The sequence below is a fragment of the Paroedura picta genome, chromosome 4 (assembly GCF_049243985.1).
Source record: "Paroedura picta isolate Pp20150507F chromosome 4, Ppicta_v3.0, whole genome shotgun sequence".
Taxonomy (NCBI): Eukaryota; Metazoa; Chordata; class Lepidosauria; order Squamata; family Gekkonidae; genus Paroedura; species Paroedura picta.
Window position 1 is genome coordinate 106,674,297 of NC_135372.1, and position 19,624 is coordinate 106,693,920.

The window sequence follows — 19,624 nt, forward strand, 5'->3', positions numbered from 1 at the left end:
GCCTGCTGACTGCCTGCTAAGGAGCTCTGATCCGGCTCTGCTAACAAGCTGCCCAGTCTCCACCCACCCCACTTGATCTGGCTGCAAGCTGCGGCCCAAAGCCACCTTAAGCTGCCTGGCCAGGGGCCAGGGGAGGGGCCCTTTCAAGGCCCATTCTTAGGAATAAAATAAAAATACATTGAGGTATTCTTCCCAAAATAAAAGAAGCAATATTTGTAATCTTTAAACAAAAAATGGCCACTGAGCTCTCCCTATATTATGTTCTGAGATCTTGGTAGACATTTGGGTGGTTAAATTTGAATCCAGTAGCTCCTTAGAGACCAAAAAGTGTTTTGGATCTAAGCTTTTAAGAGCCAGAGTATTGCTAGGGTGTTGCTAGGAAAGCACAACAATATTGGTAAGCCTGTGAAGCTTTGTTTCTCATATATTAAAGGTAGGAGGAAAAGGATGAATTGGAAGTCCAAAACAACCCTGGAAATAGCTCGCTTGTGCCTCAATGAAAAAACCTCTCATTCAAGCAGGCTTAGGGGTGATTATTGGGAAACTCACTTCTACACAACTTTCTTGACTTACTCACTGGACCAAGTTCAAACATAGCCATTGAATTACTCAGCCAGGCAAGGAAGGGTGAAAGATGCCTGTCATAGATGCCATTCAGTCTGCCATTGTTTCCTCCAGGGGAACAGTAGTTGGGAGAACAGTCATAATTGCAGAAGTTCAGTCTTCATCATGATGTTGCAACTCTACTGACAGCCCAGGGCCTGGTCTGGGCATTCTGGGATCATTTGCCTAGTGTGCAACACCCAAACAGAGTGAACACTAGACTGGAAAACCTTTTATTCAACAGCAGCAGAACAAAATGACACAGCGGGGCTGTCCCAAAAAAGCCTGTGTGTTGAACAAAGGATTACACGAGATTTTATAATATTCAATTGAAGGCAGGGAAAGATGATGCTTTTCAGGTCAACCAATAAACGTGGGTCTCCACCCCTTTGCACATCCCAAAGGGCCACCCATTGCCATTATGCTAAGTCATGGGGAAAAGATTACAAAAGGTAATTTCCAATTCTTTCTCAATCCTAGAATCATAGAATCGTAGAGTCATAGAGTTGGAAGGGGCCATACAGGCCATCTAGTCCAACCCCCTGCTCAACACAGGATTAGCCCTAAGCATCCTAAAGCATCCAAGAAAAGTGTGTATCCAACCTTTGCTTGAAGACTTCCAGTGAGGGGGAGCTCACCACCTCCTTAGGCAGCCTATTCCACTGCTGAACTACTCTGACTGTGAAAAACGTTTTCCTAATATCTAGCCTAAATCGTTGTACTTGAAGTTTAAACCCATTACTGCGTGTCCTCTCCTCTGCAGCCAGCAGAAACAGCATCCTGCCCTCCTCCAAGTGACAACCTTTCAAATACTAAGAGGGCTATCATGTCCCCTCTCAACCTCCTTTTCTCCAGGCTGAACATTCCCAAGTCCCTCAACCTATCTTCATAGGGCTTGGTCCCTTGGCCCCAGATCATCTTCGTCGCTCTCCTCTGTACCCTTTCAATTTTATCGACGTCCTTCTTGAAGTGAGGCCTCCAGAACTGCACACAGTACTCCAGGTGTGGTCTGACCAGTGCCGTATACAATGGGACTATGACATCTTGTGATTTTGATGTGATGCCTCTGTTGATACAGCCCAAAATGGCATTTGCCTTTTTTACCGCTGCATCACACTGCCTGCTCATGTTTAGTTTACAATCCACAAGTACCCCAAGGTCTCGTTCACACACAGTGCTACCTAGAAGTGTATCCCCCCTCCAGTAGGCATGCTTTTCATTTTTCTGACCCAGATGCAGAACTTTACACTTATCTTTATTAAATTGCAACTTGTTCTCATTTGCCCATTTTTCCATTGTGTTCAGATCTCGTTGAACTCTGTCTCTATCTTCCGGAGTATTTGCCAGTCCTCCCAATTTGGTGTCATCTGCAAACTTGATGAGTAGTCCCTCCACCCCCTCATCTAGATCTTTAATAAATATGTTAAAAAGTACCGGGCCGAGCACAGAGCCCTGAGGTACCCCGCTACGCACCTCTCTCCAGTCTGATGAAACACCATTGACAACAACTCTTTGAGTGTGGTTCTCTAACCAATTCCCTATCCACCTGACTATCTGAAAATCCAGATTGCAGTCCTTCAATTTATCCATCAGAACATCATGGGGAACCTTGTCAAAAGCTTTACTAAAATCCAAGTAAATGACATCAACCGAATTTCCCCGATCCAGCAAACCTGTTACTTGGTCAAAAAAGGAAACCAGGTTGGTCTGGCAGGACCTGTTGGAGACAAATCCATGCTGACTTCCTTGGATCACCAAATTGTCCTCCAGATGTTTGCAGATCGCTCCCTTTAATATCTGCTCCATTATCTTCCCCACAACAGATGTCAGACTCACTGGTCTGTAGTTTCCCGAGTCATCCTTCCTTCCTTTTTTGCTCTCTTCCAGTCCTCCGGGACATCTCCAGTCCTTAAAGAGGTTCCGAAGATGATGGACAAGGGCTGTGCAAGTTCTCTGGAAAGTTCTTTGAGTACTCTCGGGTGCATTTCATCCAGACCAGGGGATTTGAACTCATCCAGTGCAGCTAAATGCTAAATGCTTCTCGACAACCTCTCTATCCATGTTAACCTGCCACCCAGTCACTGTCCTTTGGCTATGGCCATTTCTAGAGTTAGAGTTTGTCCATCCGCACCCAACAGTGGGCCTATTGCCTCCTTTACTTTACGTTTGCTCCTCACATAATTGAAAAATCTTTTCTTGTTACAATGGGCTTCCCTGGCCAATCTTAGCTCACTCTCAGCTTTGGCCTTTCTTATGATTGATCTGCAGTGCCTAGTAACCTGTAGGTACTCTTCTTTAGAGCTCTGTCCTTCCCTCCATTTCCTGAACATTTTCCTTTTCTTTCTTAGTTCCTCTTGAAGTTCTCTGTTCATCCAAATAGGCTTCTTAGAGCTCTTGCAGTGTTTTCGTCTTTCTGGGATAGTCATTGATTGAGCATGCAATAGCTCCTGTTTGAGTAGTGCCCACCCTTCACATGCTCCCTTCCAGCATTCTCGTCCATGGTATGACACTCATCATGTCTCTGAGTTTATTAAAGTTTGCCCTACGAAAATCCAACATCCACGTCTGGCTACAAGCTTCCTTGGCTCCCCATCTCAAAAGGAATTCTATGAGGACATGGTCACTTCCCCCTAGGGTCCCCACCTCCTTCACCTCATCCACCAACTCTTGCCTGTTGGTTAGTATTAAGTCCAGTATGGCTGAACCTCTTGTGGGTTCATCTACCATTTGATAAATGAAATTGTCAGCCAGGCAGGTCAGAAAGTTGCATGACTGAGGACGCTTCGCAGAGTTTGTTTCCCAGCACACATCTGGGAAATTGAAGTCACCCATGATGACAAGGTCCTGCCACTTGGATATTTTCTCAAGTTGCTCACAAAGTGCAGCATCCACAGCCTCTCGTTGGTCAGGCGGTCGGTAGCAGACACCAACCACCACACTGTTTGTTTTCCCCTCGCTTATTTTCACCCAGATGCTTTCCACTGTAGATATGCTCTCCTTCACTAGAATTTCCTGACAGGTAAGCCCTTTCCTCACATACAGTGCCATTCCTCCACCTCTTCGATCTATTCTGTTTTTTCTGAACAGTTCATATCCATCCACCATTATATTCCAGTCATGAGAATCATTCCACCAAGTTTCTGTGATGCCTACTAGATCATACCTTTCCATCAGCATGAGAAGTTCCAGCTCTTCCTTTTTATTGCCCATGCTTCGGGCGTTAGTATAAAGACATCTGAATCCTTTTACTTTTTGGTTCCCTATGAGCTGGCCTTGCTGGTTGGGCTGCCTCCGATCGTTTTCCTTCCATACACTCCCTATGTTGATCGTCTCCTTCCCCTAGTGGCTTTAGTTTAAAGCTCTCCTGATGAATCTCCCCAGGTTCCTGCTAAAGACATTCTTCCCCAGTTTCCCATTCTTCCCCATTCTTCCCCCACTTCCTCTGATAACATAAACAATGACATGTCTCTGGCCTTGAGAACAGAACATATCAACCTTGGTAACATTCCAAAATACAATCAAGAACAAGAATAAGTTTTCTGGGCCTTCTTTTACAAAACAGTTTGGTACACTAAGCTTTTCTTTACCAAACAATAATTTTAAAAAATATTATTTTAAGCTCCTATACATCACTACCCCACAGAAACCACCATGTAACTACTGTATGAATCAGTCTAGCAACTTGCTATCCCATAACTTGGCCATGACTGGCAGCAGCCCTCAAGCAGCTTGCCCAGGTAATCTGCTACCATTCAATTTGTGCAGCTTGGCCAAGCCCAGAAATGACCACCAAACCACGAAGGAAAAGAAGAGTTGGTTCTTATATACAGCTTTTCTCTACCTAAAGGAGTCTCAAAGCTACTCAACCAAACTGAGCAGTGGCTAGCAGATGACTTGGCCAATATGGCTGCCACTTACCTGGTAGGAGTCTTCTCAGAGATTCTCTGTCTTCCACAGTGAGCATTGAAGAGGGGGAAGTCCCAGCACCTGGAAGTAGCTTCCTGTTTAAGAACAGGAAGTGATGCCATGGAAATTTCAAAGAAGGCTTTGCTCCTCCCCCACTCAAATTGTGCAACTCAGGCCCAGCTGTGGCCACTAAACACCTCATTGCCATATACTCACCAGGGCCTGTTTGCAATTACTGTGTGATTCACTCAAGTGATTTGCTGTAGTTCCATGTTTGCAGCTTGGCTGGCCTCAGCAGCAGCCATAACATGACTTGTCCACCCAATTTTTCCAAGCCTGGAGGCAGCCACCACACAACTCACAACTTGGATGGGTTTTTCCTTGGGAGAGTCTACCAAAGAAAGGAAAGTGGAAGACTGTGGAGGGAGATAGATAAAGGTAGGAGGGCTGGTGGGTAGGAAGGAGAAAATGAAGCAGTGAAATGAGAGAGGCAGTGGAGGCTTCTGGGAGTGTGGGGAGGAGTGTATAGGGCAAATGAGATGCCCCCTCAAGTCCTTGCAGGTCTCCTGCTCGTTTTAACATGTTTAATATTTGGCTTTTGGAGGGCAGTTGCTTTGAGAGATTTTTAAAAGCTAAATAAATACGTTTGTTAACTGAACAAGATGCTTGACAAAGACTTAGCTATGAAGAGTTCTTCAGTGCCTGAGTTCCCAGGGGAAACAAAATCCATATTTCATGTTATTATTCTCATAGTTTTATTTCTCATTCATTTTATATCTCAGTTTGACTTCATCAGAAGAAGAGTATTTTTAATTTTGTGTGGCTAAAAATAGCTGCATTTTAAAATCCCTAATCCTGTATAATTAGCTCTTTGTTTACTTTCCAACAGATGTTCTCTTCCTGATGCTTTGGAATAGTGGGGTTTCAGCCATGGCTTTGGGTAGATAAGCCGTTTAAGAGAGATGGAATGAAACACATAGTATTGAAGTCTTTTTAACCAAGGTATGGCCAGCCCAAATTTAAGATTCTAGACTGTCAAGGTTCCTTTCCATGGCTATATGGAATTTCCCAAAGGAGCTGAGATTTTAGCTTTCTATGCACAAATACCTTGCTGCAGGATTTTTTTTTTTTTGTTTCTTGCTTTCAAAGAATTAATTCTGAAGAATTAATGACTCACAATTACAAATTAGTAGAACATTCTACAGAAATGAAACTTATTAAAGGATATAGTTGTTTAATGGCTGCTATATTCAGCAAAAGAAAGATTAAATATCTTCTGCCATAGTCAGAATTGATCATAAATAAAGTAAATGTGTTCATTTTTTTCTTTTAAGAAGTTTGTCATGCCTCTTCAATCCTCATTTCTGAAATTTTTCAGATTCACAGCATTAATATAATCTAGTCACCATAATTATTGAGTGTTTTATTTTGTAAGCTAACATTGTGATTTTTACCTGAGTTACACTCTTCTAAAGCCCAGTGACTTTAGTGGATTTATAAAAGTCTAACTCTGTTTAGGATTGCGCTGGCACAAATCACACAAGTATGTTAGTTTAGAGAAAATTCCTGTCCATTAAAAGGAAGGTAAGAGCCTCTTGTGGTGCAGAGTGGTAAGGCAGTAGACATGCAGTCTGAAAGCTCTGCCCATGTGGCTGGGAGTTCAATCCCAGAAGCCCGCTCAAGGTTGACTCAGCCTTCCATCCTTCTGAGGTCGGTAAAATGAGTACCCAGCTTGCTGCTGGGGGGTAAACGGTAATGACTGAGGAAGGCACTGGCAAACCACCCCGTATTGAGTCTGCCATGAAAACGCTAGAGGGCATCACCCCAACGGTCAGACATGATCCAGTTGCTTGCACAGGGGATACCTTTACCTGGAAGGAAGGAAGGAAGGAAGGAAGGAAGGAAGGAAGGAAGGAAGGAAGGAAGGAAGGAAGGAAGGAAGGAAGGAAGCTTGTCCTTGAAAAAAGTACTCTCTGCTATCTTGTATTGATTGCTACAGGAGTGGAGGAAATTTCATGCTTTCTCCAGGGCACAAAGCCAAAGACACAACAGCAAGCAAAGCATGCACCCCTCAGCCAAAAGCCTCTCAAATGAGACACAAACAACACTCCAAAAAAACAATGAAGAGCCAGGGAATCCCAGGAGTAGGGTAGGATAAGGTGGCAAACCTAAAACGATAAGTGTACAACCTAGGAAATCCATGTTAACATCCGCTACTGTCAAAATGAATAGGAATGCAGTTGAAAGACCAAAAAATGTCAAATCAGAGAATCCAAGGCAATAACGAATCAGAAAATGAACCACAAACCACAGATTCGATGCAAGGCAGTTCGCAATGTTGCTGGACTCATAGAACTAATTTCAAAGCAGAGGATCTAAACCAATTTCAACCACACAAACAAAAACCAAGTCCTGGAAAGAAGATACTGGCAGATACACAGGGAAAAAGCAGTCCCAGGAGCCTAAAAATCCTCGCTCCTGATATTCCTGATTACTTCAAAATATTTCTGGGATGTTAGTTTAGAGAAAATTGGGGGGCCCATTTTCCATAATATATACAAAAATATTGATAAGGTATTTTTCAGACATATGTTTGGATTGGATATCTGGATTAACATCCCCATGTTCTAGTACTGACCCTTTCTCTCTGTTTCTGTATCAACCAAAACTACTAACTTCCAAAATGCTGCTATGTTATCATGACTTTGGTTAAATGAAGGCAATTTTACAAAGAAGGTGAAAACATTATTTCTGCTATATAAAATCCTGATGTACTCTTCCAGTCCCTATTCATAGAATCATAGAGTTGGAAGGGGCCACACAGGCAATCTAGTCCAACCCCCTGCTCAATGCAGGATCAGCCCTAAGCATCCTAAAGCATCCAAGAAAAGTGTGTATCCAACCTTTGCTTGAAGACTGCCAGTGAGGGGGAGCTTACCACCTCCTTAGGCAGCCTATTCCACTGCTGAACTACTCTGACTGTGAATTTTTTTTTCCTGATATCTAGCCTATATCATTGTACTTGTAGTTTAAACCCATTACTGCGTGTCCTAACCCTTGAGAAGGGTTAGGGAGGAGCATGAATTACATCTTTGCAGTTTGGTTCATTGCTGAACCATAAACCAGACCATGAACTAATATGGCAATTCCCAAACTGAACCAGTTTTGATTGGTTCATGAACCATTTAAAGTTTAAACCCCTAGTTTCTGCTCCCTGTGGCTTTTTGCAGGTTTACATGGGGAGCAGAAAACAGTGGCTTAACTGGCTCTGAGTCTTTTAAACCAGGGGTAGTCAACCTGTGGTCCTCCAGATGTCCATGGACTACAATTCCCATGAGCCTCTGCCAGTGTTTGCTGGCAGGGGCTCATGGGAATTGTAGTCAAACATCTGGAGGACCACAGGTTGACTACCCAATGGCAGGAAGCTCATAATCACTCAGCTAATTTTTGTGAAGAACTGTTCACAAACCACCATAAACCAACATGAACTGCATTAAAATTCATAAAAGGTCATGCTGGTTCTTCAGTTTGTGATCATTGCGTCATGAAGAACAAATCAGCCAAAATTTGTGACAAATTCCAGTTTTTCAGTCAGTTCATGCCCATCCCTAAGAAATATTACAGCATTCCATGCTCGTCTGAGAAAAAAGTGTAAAAGATCCATTGTATTCCATCTTCTGTAACCTTAGGCCTACAATGGTATAATGCATATGCAGAACCTTATTTTAATGCAAACTGGATTCAAGTAATTGCTAACAATTGTCCAAGAACTTGATTCAAAATCACTTAGTTATGAAGGCATGCAGCTTCTTTACTGAGAAAAAAGGACAAGATGGTTGGATAGATACTCATCTAATTCTACTAGACATGCATGCAATTTTTTCCCCTACGAAGATAGATTTAAAAAAAATAACAATTGGGATGCTCCATGTGACCATTTAATTGTTATTTTCAGTGTGGGACCCGCATATCTGAGGGACCGCCTGTCGCCCTAGGCCCTCTGCAGGGCATTGCGCTCTGCAGGCACAAATATGCTGGTCATTCCTGGGCCTTGGGAAGTGTGTCTGGCCTCAACTAGGGCCAGGGCCTTCTTGGTCCTGGCCCATAACTGGTGGAATGAGCTCCCGGAGGAGCTACGGGCCCTGCAGGAGCTCCCAGCATTTTGCAGGGCCGGCAAGACAGAGCTCTTCCGCCAGGTTTATGGTTGAGGCCAGTGTACTGAGGAAGATCTGTATGACACCCCCCCCCCCGACTAATAGATACTGCCATTATGTGACTGGTGGCCTTCGGCTTCATCTGCCCCTTTTTCCCTCTTGGTGGGCAGAACTGGGATGTATATGTATAGTTCACCACATTTCTTGGTTTTATTGTATTTTTATGTCTGTGGTTTTAAGGGATTTTATGAGGATTTTATACAGACGCTGTATGACTCGCCACCAGCCGTTTGGGTGGACAAAAATCTAATTAGGTAGATAGATAGATAGATAGATAGATAGATAGATAGATAGATAGATAGATAGATAGATAGATAGATAGATAGATAGATAGATAGATAGATAGATAGATAGATAGATAGATAGATAGATAGGTAAATACTCCATATCCTAGTTGGGTACTAATTGTTGATTACCATCTTGCAGCAAGCTCATTTTGTTGAAACCAATGTTGCCTAATAGTTTATTCACTGTAAGCATTAGTTCACACGATCTGCTACTTGAAGAAATACCTTTTCCTCATCTGTTTTATTTTGGCCAAATTGGTACCACTGATCACTATGTTATTGATACACAAATACAAATATCAATACAAATTTATAGAAATATAAAAAACATAAAACCCAATTACAGTCAATGGCTGCATAATTGAAGTCCTAATTTGCATAGCTTGCACACCTAAGGATGGTTTGACACATGCTGCAATAACCTCCTTGCGGCTGTATTTTCAAAGATCTACTGCGAGAGAGACTGTATGTGTGATTTTTCAGATAATGTATTAAATAGTAACATGTTTCAAATCAGCATTCACTGCAGAGAATTGCTCTGGAAAGTCCTACTGGCCCAGAATGTAGTAGCTCTGGTCTTTACCAGAAAGCACATATTACACCTGTGCTCTTTCAGCTGCACTGACTCCAGATGGAAGACTGGATCGAGTTAAAGGTTCTGATTCTTACTTTCAAAGATCTAAACAGTCTGTGACCCTTTCATCTCTTTCACTTCCAAAGAGTGTTGAGATTGAGTGATCTAAGCTTGCTTGGAATCCCTGGCCCCAAAGAGGTAAAACTGGCCTCAACCAAGGCCATGACTTTTTCAGCTTTGGTCCTAACCTGGTGGAATGCTCTGCCTAATGAGATGAGGACCCTGAAGGACTTTAACGTGTTCTGCAGGTTCTGTAAGATGGAGCTGTTCCACCAGGCCTACAGTTGAGGCCAAGAAATATCAAGAAGATGCTGGCCTCCCTGTCTGAGAATCCATCCAATCCACCAAGCCCTCTAAGTGTTGACTGTTCTCCCCCACATACCCTGTAAGATTTAAAAAGTAAATAGAAGGTGGCTTAATAATTTTAAATTTAAATTTTATGTAAACTATGCAGATTGCTTTGATATTTGATGTTATCCTCCCTGAGCTTATAGATATAGATATAGATATAGTTATAATTCTGGTAAAACAAAAATTAATTTCACTGCTGCCATCCAGGAAGCTGTTTCACTGACTGCTCAATACTTTGTCCACTCTATCTATTTTTCCCTGTTTCAAAGAGAGAGGAGAGAAGAAAAAAATGTGGCCTTCTGGGACTGCATTACATGTCTGGTGAACTATCCTTGGAGTAAAAGAAGAAGCAGGGGTAAAAAAATAAATAAAATAACTGAATTAAGTTGCTTTATACTGAGAGAAACCAGAAGTCCATTTAGCTCAGTATTTTCCGCCCAGACTGGCAGCAGCTCTCTCTTGGGTCACAGGGAGGGAAAGGGTTTCCCCAATTATTACTAACAAAAACTGCCATTGAGGAGGATAGGGACCTCCTATGTACAAAGGATTGGCAGGACTAGTCAAACTCCCCACCTCCCTAAATACACGGTCAGCAACAAGAACTGGATTCTCTTGCACAGAAAGGAGAACTGCAGAGAACTTTGAAGCCAAGCTCCTTCCCTCAGACACTTGCCTGTAAAAGGTCTTGAAGTCTGGACTAATTTGAATAGATGTCTATATTTGCTTAGGATGCCTTATATCTGCTTGCTGCCTGGGATGTTCTTTTTAACCAGAAAGTGAAGTCTACTAGCTTATCTCCTAGAGACTGTGTGTTACAGATTGTAGTGGGAACCCAATATAATTTTTTTTAAATCCTATATTGGGTTCCCACCACACTCTGTAAAAAAAAAAATGTCCTTCTGAGGCACCATCACTAAAGCCAGAACTGCCTCTTCTAATAAATGTGTCACTTCATCAAAAACAGCACATGCCCATTTAATCTCCCCCCTTCTGTAAGTTAAAGAATACCTACCAGTATCCTGTTATGGATATATTATGCCTTCCTTAGCTATCAGTCAATGTTGGGATGTGAAGAAGTTTTCCTACTTGTTACTTTATGGAAGGGGGAATCTAAACACTTGGATTTCCACTTTCAGCCCTGTCTGTGTACTGAATGTAATGTGTACAAGTTTCTGCCACTATCAAAAAGACAATCTTTTAAAATGTCATGTGACAATACAGGGAATCTTTTGGGTTTCATTTGAACTATTGGTTCTGAAACTTATTTTCAGTGTCAAAAAATAGTATGAAGTAGAGTGCCTCTCCATGCTGGTTAGCTACCTCTTCTTTGTACAGAATAACCATAGGTTCCTTCTCTGATCTAAGATTAGGAGGCAACATCAAAACCTGTGATTTCTAAAGACTTAATTCTAGCTTTTCTAATCTGAAACTTTAAGCACTGGCTACCATTTCTTAAACTTTGGGCCATTTCCCACGGCTTAAAAATAGCACAATGGTTGCTAATTGAAAACGCTACTAATTTGGCATTACCCACGACGTCGTAGACAATCTGCAACACTCCTGAAACCGATCAGCAATAAGCGCTTCGTTTTAGCGCTTTCAGGGGAATCCAGAAAAGTGGATTCACCCTCCAGATAGCGATACACTCCTGCAACCAATCTGCAACACTAGCGCTAAAGACCTGTGCGTTACCATTGTTGCTGGTTCTTCAAAGCCCCTCCCCCTGGCTCTCTTCTCCAAACTTCCGGCGAAGCGATCGCCATTTTTTTTTCTCGGAGCGAGCGGGGATAAACGCACCGGCGAGCCTCTTTCTGTTTAGAGGCTTCCCTGGCTTCATTCCTTCACCTTTAGTCACTAAGCACAAACCACTTAAAAGCCCGTTTGCTGGAATAAAGTCCCTTTATTTTTTACACATAAATTCAGCCAAAAATCGAGCCCGTGAGAAGGGGGGGGGGAATTTTTTTTTATCACTCGAGGCAGCGTGCAAACGATCATACAATCAAACGACAGCTCACATTAGGCAGCTGGATGGGTCTCTCCGTAGCAAAGAATCTACACAGATTCGTTGCTATGGGTCTGTTTTTTTTTTAAAAACCTTTCTTAAAGGGAAAGGGGCTGTTTGGGAGCATGCTAACGGCTGCCCATTGGCTGCTTGACGGCCAGGGGCGGGACGAGCTTGGCAATAGCGCTTCCTTTCTAGCGATTTCTGCCGAGACCGGAAGCCTGTGGGAAACGCTAAAAAACGCAACTGATTCCACTACAAAGCCAGGTGTGCAAAACGACGAATTCCACTATTTTAAATGGCGATTTTTCATTCCGCAAACAATTTGCAACAAAGATCCCCGTGCGAAAAGGCCCCCAGTGTTCAGTCAATGATGGTTCTAACTTTGGATCACTCCCTAAGTCTATGCCCTAAAGAAATGTTGAACTAGTATCACTCATGTCTTTACAGCCCAACAGAATAGGCATTAATAAAACACTTAGTCTGATTTGACTCTCAATGTGGTTGGCATTTTTCAAAGATAAATATTTGAAGATCGATATCCCTGTATAGTAATATCACTGCAAAATAGAGATGCCATTGGGAGAATAATGGAAGCCATCTACATCTCTGTTATTTAAGCTCATGAAGCCTTCCTCACATTTCATTTCACTTTAAAGATTAAGTGGAAAGGGAATCAGTGTTCTGATTTCTTTTGCAGAGTGGCAGAGACATAAAAAGCATATTACTAACGGTTTTCTCATTAGTAGCTGAGTGTTTGAGATGGTGTGATTCATCATCGCCTCCTTTGAAAACCTTTGCAAGGCCTCCCAACAGTGGAAATGCAGTTCCAGTTTGCAACAAAACAGCATGCCCTTAAACATTAGCTTTGCAGTGTGCAGTAATAATCATGTCCATGTATTTCATTTAATCCTTTAAGTGCTCAAATGTGAAATGGTTCAGTAAGTACCTAAAGGATAAATGAGGTTAAAGCATTCAGAGGCAGTAGGATGTGCTTGGAGCACTAGCTGGCATTTTGTGCATACATCCCTGTTACTTTGGGTTTGTTTGTTTGTTAGAAACCAGACATATTACTAAGCAAACAGGGGTTATTTTTTTCTAACATTTCAGGGGCTTGGCATAAAACGTCCATCTGCTCCCACTAAATTCTAACTGTTTACGAGGGGCAAAATGAAGTGAGAAAGCATTTTGACATTTCCATTCTTACACATGACTCACATACTTCCTAATCTAGCCCAACGTGGATCACTCCTGTCATGCTGTTTGCAATGCATTAAAAAGATGTGTCAAGGTTGCACGGGGGAAGTTACCATTCATCAACTAGTACCCAATCATCAGCTTGCATCTATTTCAGAAATACATAGCACCAGTATTTAAGAGTACCAATTCATAGTGAAAAATATATAGAAGAGGCAGAATTTTGTGGTTGCTTCTATTCTTCTTTTGCCAAATGTTGATTATGCTGCTTCTTACTCTGATAAAAGATTTTCATGAGTGTTTTTGAGGAAAGCTTCTGGAGATCTTGCATAGAATAGGATTTCTCATTCCTCAGTAGCTCACCCATTCTTGTCTTGTGGCATTATAAGAGCCAGCATAGTATAGTTGTTAAGAGTATGGATAACCAGGTTTGATTCCCCACTCCTCCACATACAGTCAGCTGGGTGGGCTTGGGCTTGTCACAGCTCTCTCAAAGCTGCTCTTGCAAAACAGTTCTGTCAGAGCTCTCTCAGTCCCACCTACCTCACCAGGTGTCTGTTGGGGAGAGAGGAAGGGAAGCTGCTTTGAGACTTCTTTGGGTAGTGAAAGGTAGGATATAAAAACCAACTATAAAATAAACTTTTCTGTAGTATTTGTAATTCCACCTTGCAAAACACAGTGATGGGTGAATGAGCAGCTTTGAAACACAAGTGCCATTCCAGGGGGAAAGGGAACTTTTATAGCAGGTGTGCTCATCTGCCCTGGATAGGAGCCCAGCATGCCTCTCCAAACCCTCAACAGCTTCCTCTTTTGGAAGAGGGAGGTGGACAAAGTTAATTCCCAACCACATGGCATCTACTCAATAGGCCTGATGCTAAGAATGGAGGGACTTTGAAAGTGTGCAACAAAAAATATCTAAAGCTGCACATGAATAATTTGACTTACCTTGGCCTACAAATGGGAAAGATTGGCAGCTGGCCACAAATATGCATTTGTTTATTAATTTAATTCATTTGCAGCCTACCTTTCTGCCCAATGGGGCCCCAAGGTGGTTTTCATTATTCTCCTCTTCTCCATTTTATCTTCACAATAATCCTGTGAGGTATGTTAGGTTGAGAGAGTACAACTTGCCCAAGGTCACCCAGTGAGCTTCCAAAGCACAACTGGGGGTTTGAACATAGGAACCCAGATACTAGTTTGACACTCTTAACACTGAACTACTACACCACACTGGCTCATTCCTCCTATGCACCCTCACTGGTGGCTCACGCCTTATGGAATAGCCTGCCTGAGGAGTTCAGAAACCTTCAAGTCATTCAGTCATTCCACTGAACGTGTAAAATAGAAATATATAGGAGAACATTCTTACAAATAGAATAGAACAGACCAGGAAGGAAATTTATAATGGAATAGAGTTATAGCCACTGTAGTGTTTACTTGTAGGCATTACTTGCTTTTACTATATAATCTTAGGCCTTGTCATCTACTTTCTCTGTTATTTAAACTTCCTTCCCTTAGCTAGTTTGTTTGCATTGTTCTCCAAGTCTGTCATTCTAGTACAATCATTTTGTTCACTGGTTGTTTCAAGTTGTCTGATAGTATTGCTTTATATCTTTCATGTTGTTGACCATGAGCTTTTTGCTTGCTGCTTCATTGTTGCGGGGATAGAGTGGCTAGCCTAACAGTGGCTGGCCTCCTTTCTCCAAGATCAAGGGCAGAGGGTAGCCATTGGGGAAAATCAATCACACTGATGCTGATTCCATTGTGGAGTACCTTGAGATGCAATTCTCTCCTCAACCTTGTTTAACATCTTTATGCACCCACTTGCTCATGGGGTAGGGAGTTTTGGGTTTAGGTATCACCAATATGCAGATGACACCCAGCTCTATCTCCCAATGGATCAATGGCCAGGTAAACCCCTCCCCCCAGATTATTTGGCCAGATGCTTAGAGGCCATGGTTGAGTGGTTCCAGTGGAGTTGCCTGAAGCCCAATCCTCTGGAGATCCTCTGGCTGGGTGAGAAAGGGTCAAATCAGGAAGTGTGCCTTCCCACCCTAAGCACTTGTCCATCTTTTAGCTGTCTAATTGGTCAGGAGTTTGGGAGGGTTCCTTGATCCCTCCCTATATATGGATGCTCAGGTCATGAAAGTAGCTCATCTAGCATTTAAACATCTTTACCAAGCTAAGCTACTAGCACCCTACCTGGGCTCCAACCACCTGTCCACTGTAATCCATGCAACAGTCACCTCTTGGCTGGATTAATGTAACTCACTCTACACAGGCCTTCCCTTATTCCTGTTTCAGAAACTACAACTGGTCCAAAATATGGCTGCCCAGGTCCTCACTCAAACATCATGGAGGACACATATGACACAATTCCCTGGCAGCTGCTTTGGCTTCCAGTTGAATTCCAGATCAGGTTTAAGGTGTTGGTTAACCTTTAAGGCTATATGCAATCTGGGTTCAGTGTATCTTAGGGACCATCTATCTGAATCTGCCCCAATATGGTGGAATGAGCTCCCAAGCGAGATGAGGGCCCTTTTTGAACTCCAGCAGTTCTACAGGGCCTGTAAAATGGAGCTCTTCTGCCAAGACTTTGGTTGAGGCCAGTGCAATCCCTGCATGCTACTTCATTGCAGATATTGACAGGCCCCCCTACACACACATGCGTGCACACACACACACACACACACACCACTTCCCATCATAGCATCGCCAACCACTTCTCTCAACTTGGTGTACTCACACTGGGGGCTGATAAGGTCTCACTGGATGTTGACTATTTTAATGACATTTATATTATTTTATCATTATATTGTACTGTATTTTAATGATGTTTTTAGCCACCCAGGGACACAAGTGAGGGGTGGTATATAAATGTAATAAATAATAATAATCTACCTTGTGTCTCAGTGAGAAAAGATAAACTAAAAACATAAATAAAATGCCTTGATTAGCCATAGCTCTCCAGGGTCTCAAACAGGAAAAGGATTTCCCCAAGTCCCTCCTATATGACTGATTGTGCATGGCAGCAGCTACACTGGGCTGCCGCTGGTGGGTTGTGGTGGAGCAGTATGCTCCGCGTCTTCTTGTGTCCCCATGGGGGATGCATTTCAATGGGGGAGGTGGTCCGCCACTTTATGTGTCCCTGTGGATGGCACATTTTGGTGGTGCACTGCATGGGGTGGTGGCAGTGGGGGTGATGTTTTGTTTTCCGTTTTTTTTTTTTTTTTGCAGGAAGGTGGGATTGCACGAGAATGCAATCCTACCTTCCTGCAAAATAACAACAACAACAAAAAATGACCCACAGTGCTACAAAGTGCCATGGAGCTGAGTGAGGCCATTGAGGCCCTAAAGTGGGGGCTGAGCTGGCACTGATGCCATGCATAAGTGGGGATTAGCCCTGCTGCCATGCAAATGCCTTCGCAGTATTTTCTCCCCATGCATAATCTGTCTATGAGAACTAGGGACCTTCTTGCATGGCAAAATGGCCATTGGGCCATGTCACTGTACTCCACACAGAAAATTGTGGGAAATACATTCCCTTCCTGTGCCACCTCTACATAAAAGTCTTTACCTGGCATACACAAAACAATGGATAGGCATGATGTATGCTTGTACACGGCAGTATTTCTGCAGGACGGCTAGATTGCATTCAGAAAAGAGAAAGACTTGGGGAACATAAAGATGCAGATCTTAATATAGTAGCATCCCTATTTCTCTACATTGGTGCAAATGAAACTTTTAAAAAGGTTTGAGGCTTGTCCTGTGCAGAAAGAAAATATTTTGCAACCATTTATTTTTCCTCATATATTTTTTGGGTCATTTTATGTTGAGTAGTGGCAAAATGTAATTTACAAATCTCAAAATGCATTATAAAAAAAATCTGTAATGGCTTTTGAACATATGTAACATTGTCAATAGTATTACTTTTTGTTTTAGGAAATAAATTCAGTTACTTTCCAAATATTAGGATGCCCTTTGAATTACAAAAAAGAAAAAAAAATGAATATAACTCCCCCAGAAGTTTGAATGAGCAAGTATTACTCTAGAAATGCAGGGAAAATCCATTACAAAATAATGAGCTAACTGTAAAGTTCAGTTCCCCTGCACCAAATGTGGGGGAGCGGATGGCTCATCTACTCCTAGGAGACGCTGGAATGCGATTGCAGGTCCTAATGGCAGAGTGCATTCTTCCACCAGCTAATAGAAGGTTGTTCAAAGTCCCCTATAATATTGCAGGGCTTGTTCGTCTATTGGATGGTCAAAGGAATGTGAGGATAGCTGAGGAGCAACTCCTTCAGTTTGCCATGAGCCCTGCTAGCATTGACCAGGATGTAATCTATGCATATGCTCAAGAGAGAGAGGAAATGATGTGGAGAGTCTCTTACCCAAAGTCCCCCAAATCTTGAACTGATTCATGTTTGAGACATTACTGCACTGCTATATTCAACGATTAGGGGAAATCTGCATCTTAATACACTCTGAACGGTATAACTTAGTGCTTGTCCAACCATCTATCCACCAGTCTGAGTGAGGGGGACTTTGGGGAAGAGCCTTGGCAGGCATAACAAAAGTGTTGTAATAATCCTCCATCCACTAGGACAGCATCATTTTTCAAAGCTGCCACTTTCCAGATCAGTTAAGAAAGAAAAAAAATGACCATGTTTACCCAGTATTGGGGGTGAGGGTATGTGATTCTAGTTGTTTGTCAGTCTTGCTTTCAAAGAATCCTATTTTTGCACTAGCATGAAAGCCCATTGCATCCAGGGCACTAGGACCCAGGGGACACTGGAAGGTGCAGATCTCTCTCTGTGTGTCTCTCTCGCCCTCTTCCTCTCCCTCTTGCTACATATATCTTGGTGTGCCTCGCAGCCGGAGACATAGCAGGCAATCAGGGCTGGTTTGTAGGAGGGAAACAGGCTGGTGTGCAGTTTGGGGCAGCTCTCTCTGTCTCTCTCTCCCTCCATCACAGCAGAGGTGGCTCTCTCTGTGTCTCTCTCTCCGTGGCAGCAGGAGCCATAGCAGGTAATTAGAGCTGTTCTTAGGAGGGAATCAGGGCTGGTCAGCAGCTTGGGGCAGCTCTCTCTATGTCTCTCTCTGTCTCCCTCACAGCAGGAGCGATAGGAGGGAACGAGGGCTCGTGTTCAGTCTAGCAGGGCTCTGTGTGTCTCTCTCTGTTTCTGGCGTCGCTGAGACCAACGTGGGTAGTATCCCGGGAGAGAGGGTGGGAGCCTTAGCGGCATGGCCAATCAGGGTGCAGCTGCCCTAGTCTAACTCGGACACCCCGGACCGTTCCACCCCCTAGGCTGATTCACAAATCTATAGAGGAACCATGGATACGGTTCTTGTTGCCTTCCTAGTTTCTTCAAGGAGAGTCATAGCTCATGAGGATACAAAGAGGCAGTCCTAAAAATTAGTCTCAAATCTTTCTGGGTCTTGTTATCCTGGTTAATTCAATACATATTCAAATTCACACTTGGTTGAGAAGGAAAGTAAAGCCAGATTTTTGTTTGTTTGTTAAATAATTCTTTGAGCATGAAGAAGCTCTTGCTGCAGCTGGCAGGGTACAAAGCATGCTGATGCTGTCAGCTAATGAATGCTCTTTATACAAAGTGATCTTTCCTCCCCCCCTCACCAAAAAAAAAAAATTTGAATACTTATCTGCTTTTCTGCTGTCTGTATATTGAGCTATTTTTAGACAGCACGCTGTTTCACTGTAAAGTTAAAGATCTACATTCTATAAGACCTTGTGTGAACTTTCAGAGAAACATAAAAAGCAAGCAGACCTAGAGATGGAAGCTATTTTTGAGGGATGTTTTAAATTGAACTGGTTTAATATTTTGATCATGCTTTGAAAGCACAAATGGGTAAATATGCCTGATTTTTTTCTCTTTCTTTCTGAATTGTACAGGCTAAAACAACACTGAGGGTGTGAATGCCTCACACACTTGCCCCAGTGAGGTAAGCTAATTCCACTTTGGAGCAACATCATGAAGTCAGTCAGTACCCAAATGCAACTGAGAAATGAATGAAGGACAGCTCATGGCATACTGTTGTGATTGAACTCTGTGTGAGACAGCAGAGCACATAAAAGTGAGGCCTTATTCCAGAATAGTCTTTGGCTTTATTATCTTCCTTAATGGGTATATCTGGCCATCTTTACAGCCCCTCTGTGAACTATAGCTTTGAGGGAAGGACAGGTTAGGACTGCAAGCAATGCCTCACCGTAGTGTTACCATCTTTCTCTGCTGTGGTGATTTCAAGGTACCTTTGCCATCATCTACCATGTTTGTCTCTCCACCATGCAATGAATCACCTCCCTCCACATAAAGCAGCCTCAGAAGCTCAAACCAGTCTCTGGAATGCAGCACTGACCCCAGTGCCTCTCAAGTGTCACTCTGTTTTTAGGATCTGCAGGTCTAGATCT

The 19,624-nt window shown here is 42.8% G+C and overlaps 1 long non-coding RNA gene across 1 annotated transcript in view; it reads right to left on the reverse strand.

The window, feature by feature from the left end:
* The window catches only part of LOC143836850 (uncharacterized), a 41,468-nt gene extending 36,909 nt beyond the window's left edge, over positions 1 to 4,559 (reverse strand). The window contains exon 1 of the long non-coding RNA XR_013230782.1: positions 4,522 to 4,559. This is a non-coding gene — a long non-coding RNA (uncharacterized LOC143836850). The remainder of the gene's footprint in view (positions 1 to 4,521) is intronic.
* Between the last annotated feature and the right edge of the window lie 15,065 nt (positions 4,560 to 19,624).